Below are 9247 nucleotides of genomic sequence, written 5' to 3' on the forward strand. Positions count from 1 at the left end.
TTTAATACTGCAATCATCTGAAGAAGTGGGTTGTACTCATAAAAGCTCATGATACCATCTGCAGGTTTTGTTAGTCTTTAAGGTGCTGCTAGACTATCAGTTGTTTTTCAAGTTTTTCCATTATGGGAGAGTTCATTCAAACCCCGCTTACAGAAATATCACACGATTGTAAGCTAATCTTACGATTTTGGGAGGCTGGGGGGGGGGGGACATGCACCATGGTTGGACAACACTGAGGGGCTGGATGTCAACCCAAGGTCCTGCCCCTTCCAGAAGCACAGAGCCCCCACACACACCTTGCCCATGAGCCTAGAGAGACTGTCGTCTTCTGTGGCCCTCCTCATCTCAGTGGGCCACAAAATTGTCATAACCAAGACAGTCTTCCAGGATAAGGTAGTTTTGCTAATTGTTTACATACCTAGAATTTGCAGGCTCAGCCAATTGAGCCTTAGCAGCACTTTAATTGGATGCAGAAGGAGCACATGGCTTTTACAATCAATGTTGTGTGTAATCAGCAGGCACCTTACATCATGTGCCCTTGCTTTATGAGAGCTTAACTTCGTTAATACTGGTAGGAAAAAAAATTGCATGATGCAAACCAGTGGAATCTGTTAACCTTCCTTATGGGCAACAGCAAACAAAATGTGTCACAGACCACACATAGAACCCTGATGAGCCACATGCAGCTCTCAGACTGCAGGTTGTCCACCACTGCACTAGATGTATGAGCAGGGACAGCCTGATAGATCCTGTGCCCCTACCACTGCTCTGACCTGGCTCTTCCCACTCCTTCTCTGCCCCACTTCTCCTTCACTCTATCCTTTCCACCAAACCACATCCCTGCTCTGCTCCCTATCTCTTCCTGCCACTGCTCTACCCTATCTCTTCCTGCCATTGCTCTGCCCTGTCCCACACCATTGTGTCCATTGCTCCAGGCCCCCTCTTCCCAAGGAACATGGCCCAGGAGATTACTTGGGGGGAGGGGGAGGCTTGTGCCAGCAGCAGAGGCTGGGCCCACCCCAAACTCACTGAGATGTTGGGAAGTAGAGAAACCTGGCCCCAGCCTGCTGTTCTCCCCTGAGCCCGGTTCCTAGTTGCTCAAGGGAGCAGAGCAGGCTAGGGCTGGGCCACTCCGCTTCCCTCAGCTCCCTCCACCACTGGGAGTGTGATGGGTGGTCCCAACCTCTGCTTCTGGCTCCAGATTCCCCAGTAGTCCCTCAGGCTACAGCAGGTGGAAAAACTGGGGAGAGGTAAAATAGAAAAAGGAGTGTTCTTACTTCTTCCTGCCAGTGACCAGACTGATAAGAATGCATGCACTCTCATGAGCCCTGCAGATGGCCAGCAGGAAAGAAATTTTATTTTCAATGGAAAGGGAACATATGGTCCTTGGGTTCTTTGTTTCAGTCCAGGCTCAGTGTTGCAGAACAATTATGAGTCAATGAGATTCTTATAATCCCAATATCACACAGTGAATCTGTAAGCCCAGTCTTTTGTGTGCCCACATCTGTAACAAAACTAAGAGAGAAATTTGTATTATTAATCACTTTTGGCAATTGCCCATAGGGTAACCAGATGTCCCCATTTTATAGGGATATGTCCTATACACAGGGCTATGTTGTATATAGACTTCTATTACCCTTCAACCCCATCCCAGTTTTTCACATTTGCTGTCTAGTCACCCTAATTATATCACACTTTATACCACAACACTTATAAATAGAGTTTTGTGAATGACAATTAAATCATTTGGTGATAATATTTTTAAAGTAATAAAATTTGTAGAAAATTGTGAATATCTCCAAATTATCCATTCAGTTCTATTAATTGGGTGAATAATGAAAAAATAAAATAAATTATGTGAAAAATAACAGTCTCTAATGTGCCACAGGACTACTTGTTGGTACAAAATTAGATATATTATTTGGCTATTTTACCAGATCCACTTACCTAGTACATTACATCTTCACGCTGCTGCAATTTACACAACTACTTAAATCATTACCTTAGTTACCTTAGCTTTCCTTCAAGGCTATCTAGACAAAGTAGAGACAGGGATTGTTTGGATTGGTCACTGCTCCAGTTTTATCTATCTAAAATACTACATCTATCATACTTCCTGAATCTGTTTTAAATCTATAGTTTGCTATAAATTAGTAAATTCACCCTGCTCTAATTTTCTGCATTGTCACTACACAATGCTGAGCTTGTGGAGAATTATAGAATACTAGAATACTAGAACTGTAAGCCACCTCAAGACGCTGTCAGGTCTGGCCCCCTACACCCATGGCAGGACCAAAGTACCATCTAGGCCAGGGTTTCCCAACTTATGGGTCTAGACCCAAATATGGGTCACCATTACATTTCAAAAGGGTCACAAAGTGTCTCCCCAGGTGGCTCTGCCCCCCCCCCCTTTTTTGAATTGCCTTGGGTCATTCCTGAATTGTCAAAATGGGTCCCCACCTGGAAAAGGTTAGGAACCACTGATCTAGGCCATCCTTGATATATGTTTGTCTAATTTGCTCTTAAAAATTTCCAACAATGGAGATTCCACAACCTCCCTAAGCAATTTATTCCTGTGCTTAACCACCTTCACACTTAGAAAGTTATATGTTTGTTTTGCTTGTGCATTTTTCTTGGATAGCAGAGCCCTTTAATCTGTTACCTGACTAATAATTTCTAAGTGGTGTGCCGTTTTTCTTGCATCTGTCAATATCATGTCAGACTCAATTGTAGATTCTGTAATGATTCCTCATCGGAAATGCCAGATAGTGTTGTCACAAGTCTATTCACTCTTCCCATCACAAAGATAACTGCTTGTTAATAACTCATGCCAGTTTCTCATATGTGCTGTGACAGAATCCCCAGGCTTCAGAAAGTACTAATGAAAACAAAACCTTTATGAGTGAGGTTAGTCTTACGAATCTAAGGCTCAGTCCTGGGAGATTCTGGGTCCTTCCCTTTGAGGTTATGTATGCACCTGATGGCCACTGAAATGAAGGGGAAGTAAGGAAATTCAGCAGCTCTCAGCAACTTGCAGGTTCAGATCATTATCAATTTTTTTTAGGACCATATTAAAGTATTTCCTAAGAAGAAGATGGTGGCATTCATACCCTGATTCAGCAAAGCACTTCAGAACATAAGAACATAAGAATGGCCATACTGGGTCAGACCAAAGATCCATCCAGCCCAGTACCCTGTCTGCCGACAGTGGCCAATGCTAGGTTTCCCAGAGGGAGTGAATCAAACAGGTAATAATCAAGCCATCTCTCTCCTGCCATCCATCTCCACCATCTGACAAACAGAGGCTAGGGACACCATTCCTTACCCATACTGGCTAATAGCCATTTATGGACTTAACTTCCATGAATTTATCTAGTTCTCTTTTAAACCCTGTTATAGTCCTAGCCTTCACAACGTCCTCAGGCAAGGAGTTCCACAGATTGACTACTCACTGTGTGAAGAACTTCCTTTTATTTGTTTTAAACCTGCTGCCCATTAGTTTCATCTGGTGGCCCCTAGTTCTTATATTATGGGAACAAGTAAATAACTTTTCCTTATTCACTTTCTCCACACCACCCATGATTTTATAGACCTCTATCATATCCCCCCTTAGTCTCCTCTTTTTCAAGCTGAAAAGTCCCAGTCTCTTTAATCTCTCCTCATATGGGACTCATTCCAAACTCCTAATAATTTTAGTTGCACTTGTCTGAATCTTTTCTAATTCTAGTATATCTTTTTTGAGATGAGGATGTACTTAATTTTAAGCATGTGCTTATGTCTATGATGGACTACACACAAACCCCCCCACTGGTATGGAACGAGTTAAAGGACTATACCGGGCCTAGCCAGTCCTGCCCCTCCAACCCTGTCAAATATGCTCCTCTAGCAGAGGTAGGAAAGCAGCAGTGGCAAACAACATAAGAAAACTAGCTCAGAGGCCTCCCAACCCCATGGACAAAAGCTACTGACCCTCCTAAGGCACTGGGGAAGAGCCTGGTGAAGTGGATAGACCTCAGCTCCCCTATCACTGCCCCATAAACGAGTGGATGCTAGCCACTAGGCCCCTTAGTCCACTGAGGACCTTATTACAAAGTCCATTCTTGTTTTGCAAAGCAGTTAAGTACATACTTGAAGTTGCAGATCTTGGATAAACATTGGATAAACAATGCAAGGAGAAGTTCAGAACATAAATCTAAACACATCTTTTTATAATGTTTAAAGTTGCAAAGCTTTTTTTTCAGATGGACTGCAGCTATGCTGAATAAGTGCTTATTTTCTACTTCAGGTTTTGAGGAAAACCATAGGATATTTTGATTCTTAATTTAGATTGTTCCCTCAGAGATCTTTAAGGTCACTGACTAAAAGATATAGTTGTGTTATTTTTTATTTCTTTGCAGCCTGTACTTCAGGTGTGGGGAACCTTTTTTGTATCAGGGTTTGCTGATTCACAGAAAAATCAGTTGGGAGGCAAACGCACAAGGGGGAAGCAAACAAACAAACAACAAACAAACCCTCACTGATATGGTCCCCGACTAAGATGGAGAAAGACACTTCCCATGTTCCCCTGGAATTCTAGAGCCTAGGGGGCTCCAGACTAATAGATTTAGTATGCTCCGGGCGGGGGGGGGGGGGGGGGGGGGGAGGGAGTCGGAGCACCAGCACTGGCTCCCCATTGCTGGGAGGGAGGAGCCCCAAACCTTTGGGGGCAGGTCCAGGCAAGCCAGGGGAAGCATCAGGCTCTCAGGCCTTAGGACCTCCAACCCTGCTGTAGTTGATAGTAACAGAAGGACAAAAGAATCTGTCTCTACTCAGAAAGATTGAAGAATGGAAAATACAGGTATTCTCCATAATTGTTCTGCCCTCTTTTCTACCACACCCCTTGCATCCCAAATAAGAGGCACAGTTTCTGTAAGGAAATTAATCAGAAGCCCCTTTGGGAGAATTCAGTAACTGATACAGAATTATGTGATATTTTGAATGATATCGTTCAGATAATAGGATTTTTCTGGATTTGTAGAAAGTATGTGATATTTTAATCCTTTTCTGTCCTAGGTGAATTATCCAATTTGTTTAAAAGTAGAGATTAACAACTGACACTTGAAGATTGAAATGCAAATACTTGTTTAAATTGCATCTTGGTATATTTCCAAAGATTAAAGTATAACGTTTAACTTAAAAATGAATCCTCTCTTCCATTCTTAAGAAGCTGTGCTGTAGAGTCCTGAAGCTTCAGAGGGCGCCTGAGTTAGTTTGTACAGGATAAACTTAAAAAACCAACAAATTGTTTTGTAGATTCCTGGTTTTCCTTCAAGTTTCATCCATACAGCGTGGCTGGCAGAACACTGATACTCCCTGATCATAATCGCAATACTCAAATTTGAATGTTTTGTTTGTGTGTAATACTTTTTATAGACCCACCAATAATTCACTGATTAGCAACCTTAATTCAATTTTCCTATAAAATTTTCTATTCCTAGTTCATACCAATAATATTGCAGAGTCTTTTCTCTTTGCACCATGATACTTGTTAAAGTTTCCTACTTTGTCTTTTCCCTTGAGGAGTGATTATATTTTTGTTAGATCAACTGCTATATAGACACTTTTGAATTTCCACAATTTCTCCTGAAATACTTCTACATACATAAGAGATTCATTTTCAGAAAGAGGCTTCATCTCAAAAGTCTGTGTTAGTTTCAGAAGAGTTTACTTTTCTTTCAAGTTCTAACATTTTATTCAGTGTGCTTGCTGGTATAGGCTCCAGTCCTGCTTGTATTAAAGTCAGTGGCAAACTCCAATAGACTTAAGCGTTATGCAAGGTGTTACACTAATAATTAATTTCTTTTTTTTGTTAGAAGATGTAAAACCTCAAGTCTTTAATAAAAATGCATTTATTTGTATTGTAAATATATGCAAAACATAATGTGTAGATTATACTTGCTATCACATATGTCATGCATATTCTTTGTTCATAATTGTAATGGAAATCTAGTATATCATAAAAAACTGAATTAAAATAATTTTGGAAAATATTTATTAGAGACATACCTCCCTTTGAACTTCAGTAACCAAAATAGGTCAGTACACAGCATTAACATGTAGTTGTTTGGAAATTATTACACGATAACAGCATGAAGAGTAATCGTAACAATACATCAGTCCTAATATGACTTTTCTTACCGTTATTATTATTGCCTTTTTGTTTGTATTCCTTTAATTCCTTAACCACCTGGCAAGGGAACTGATACCTTGAGCAGCTCATATGGATAGCTGTGTGCTAGACTCAGACAACAGAAATGCCCTCCATCTCTCCAAAAGGGCACTAGGAAGATATAACCTACTACCAAGAATATAAGTGAGGGAATTTTCTTCACTCCTCTGTCTCATGCTATGGACTAGCTATAGAATCTATTGTGGCATCTCAAAGAGAAATATAAGGATATTTCAGGAAGAGATCCTCCAGCACTTCTGCCTCTTTATAGTTGCCAGACTATGCATGGTTACATCACCACCAGTCTGGGCAATCTTTACATGCACCCCTGGAATCCTTAAAATCCACATGCCTTGCCTTTGCCCAGTGGGACTACCCTAATTCCAGAATCAAGGAAAACTTTGCATCATGGGAGGAAGAGGCAAAATTTAGCCATATGAAAATTATGATATAACAGTTTATACTGCAGTTTTGAAAAACTGCTGATACTTACAGTTTTGGGACAAATTAAAATCTCAGCAGGAGTAATGCAATGTTGTGTGAATAGATTGTAACTAATGCTGCTATTTTTCTCATTGTCAGCATTTGAGAGCCAGGAGAATACATACCTGACATTTAAGCAAAGTTTATTGGAAACCCTATAGATATGTTCTATAAACTGATGGTTGCAGTGTCTCTGATTTTAAAGAGGGGAAATTACACTACATGTGGCTTTAAAACAAGTAAGGGTATATTTAATGTAACCCTTCTTTCAGGTGGAGTCAACAGCAATCATGGTGAGGTTCAATATCTTGGAGTTTCTTTCCATCGATACAACACAGAACTGGCTCAAACCCCTAACTCAGTGTTTCTCAAACTGTGGGTCGCAAGCCCCAGGGGGGTCGCGAGCAACTTAGAGGGAGGTTGCAGCTGAATTCGGTTTTTCACTTGCGACCCCCTCCCCTGGGCCGCGAAGAGTGGTAGGATGGCGGAAGTCAGCCGCGCAGCATGGCCAGGACCGTGGGACTTCAGGAGCGTGGCTCAGCTGAAGGAGGAGGCAAGGCAGCGGGAGAATGAGACAAGCGCCGGCGCAGGAGCAGACACGCGAGGGGCCGGCCGAGGCATGGTTGCTGGGCAACCAAACACTTCCCCAGCTGGGAGAGGGCGGGGTCCTTCAGGCAGCGGGCTGGGGGATTAGGTCAGGGCAGAGGACCCGGAGGTAAATAAGCGCACGGTGGAGTCAGAGGAGGAGGCAGAGGAGAGGAGAGAAACAAACAAACAAAAAAACAAAAGGGACGCAGAGCAGAAAAAAGGCACAGAGGAGAAAGAGATGGGGGGAAGGAGCCTGCAGGGGAGAAGGGCGTTGAGGACTGCAAAGGGGGCAAGGAGTCTCTTGAGATGGGGGGAGGAAGTGACCCAGTGCAGTGGGGGGGGGTCACACAAATTCACTGAGCATTTTAGGGGGTCGTTCTCAAAGTTTGAGAACCCTTGCCCTAACTAATAACTTAGAAAATTTACACATCACCCCTTGATGCCTGAGGCAATATTTCCCCACTCCAAGCACACAGTCTGAAGTGTAGAAAAGAAACTTTTATTAAAAGGAGGGGAGTAATGTGGTGTTAATTTGGGAAAACACTACCAACAGGGATCATAAGCATAAGTCATAAGTAAAAGACCCACCCCAGTAGGTTGGGCGGTGTCCTTTTCCCTTCAGGTTCTTAAGTCCAGCAGCCCAAAAGTCCCATACACATGCCCAACCCTTCTCTGCACCCAACTCACAGTTCCTGTCCTTCGCAGTGCAGACTCAAATTTCAGAGGTGCATTTACAGAGGTCACCTGCCACTCAGAATGGGGGGAGTAAAGAGGCACCTTACTCACCACTACATGGCCTGCTGACCACCTGCTCACTGTATCTCTCTACCTCATTAGCTACACATTTGCCAGCTGACTAAGTCACCTTCTGCTGCTACCTGCCTCTCTCTTGTGACTGCTGCCATGCAATCTCTTAGTGATTTTCAAGCAGGGCAGAAACACAGTCCTACCACAACTGATTTTAGTTCCGATTGAACATATAATATAACAAAGAGGCTCTCAATGAAGCCTATTTAGCTCTTTCTTTGAACAGTGCGGAGAAACAAGATAACCCAGTCCAGAGGACCCTTAGAGTTGGTTCATAACCTCCTGGCTAGAACACCTGTCCCTACCCCTCTTACTTTCACAGGGTTCTGACATTCAAGCCCCTGGCTTCATGAGGTTCTTTCAACTGAGGATAAACTCATTTGGGACAGGTTAAGCACATTTCTGCTTCCCTGTATAGAATCATAGAATCATAGAATAATAGGACTGGAAGGGACCTCAAGAGGTCATCGAGTCCAGCCCCCCGCCCTCAAGGCAGGACCAAGCTCCACCTACACCATCCCTGACAGATGTCTACATTGGTAATCATACAGTAATTGCAACATTGGTAATCATACAGTAATTCCTCATTTAACACTATAGATGAATTTCTGAAAATGTTCATGCTAAGCAAAACATGCTATGCGGGGTCAATTTTCCCATTAAAAATAATGGAAAAGGTGGGGGTTGTGTTTCAGATGGTGGTGGCAAAGTCAATTTTTTGTTGGTGCTGGGGCATCAACATCAATATTAGACATCTAGCAACACAAGATAACTAGCAACACAAGTTATGTGATTTGTTGAAACACAAAGATAAACATGAGTGAGCGGAGGAGTGCTGTGACAATGTGTATTCATCCGCTCATGCATATTACCACTGTTTTCACCAACTTATACCACCGTGCAAAGTAGTCCGCCACTTGATTATTTTTGTGTTATTTCGGGGATGGTCATGTTATTCGAAAAACATTCCCTAAAAAAAAATCATGCTATTGCAAAAATGTGTTAAGTGGGCACCTTTTAAATGAGTAATTACTGTATTTTACTATCACTGCAATCAGTATTAAAGTAATTTGTAATATGGGCCTTGTAATAAGGTTATAAGGCCAATAAACAGTTTAACTTTATGCCTCGTGGGACGAGGTTTACCAGGGCAGTCGGCAA

This window comes from Pelodiscus sinensis, chromosome 1 (assembly GCF_052426305.1).
Source record: "Pelodiscus sinensis isolate ZL-2025 chromosome 1, ASM5242630v1, whole genome shotgun sequence".
In the NCBI taxonomy this organism is placed as follows: domain Eukaryota; kingdom Metazoa; phylum Chordata; order Testudines; family Trionychidae; genus Pelodiscus; species Pelodiscus sinensis.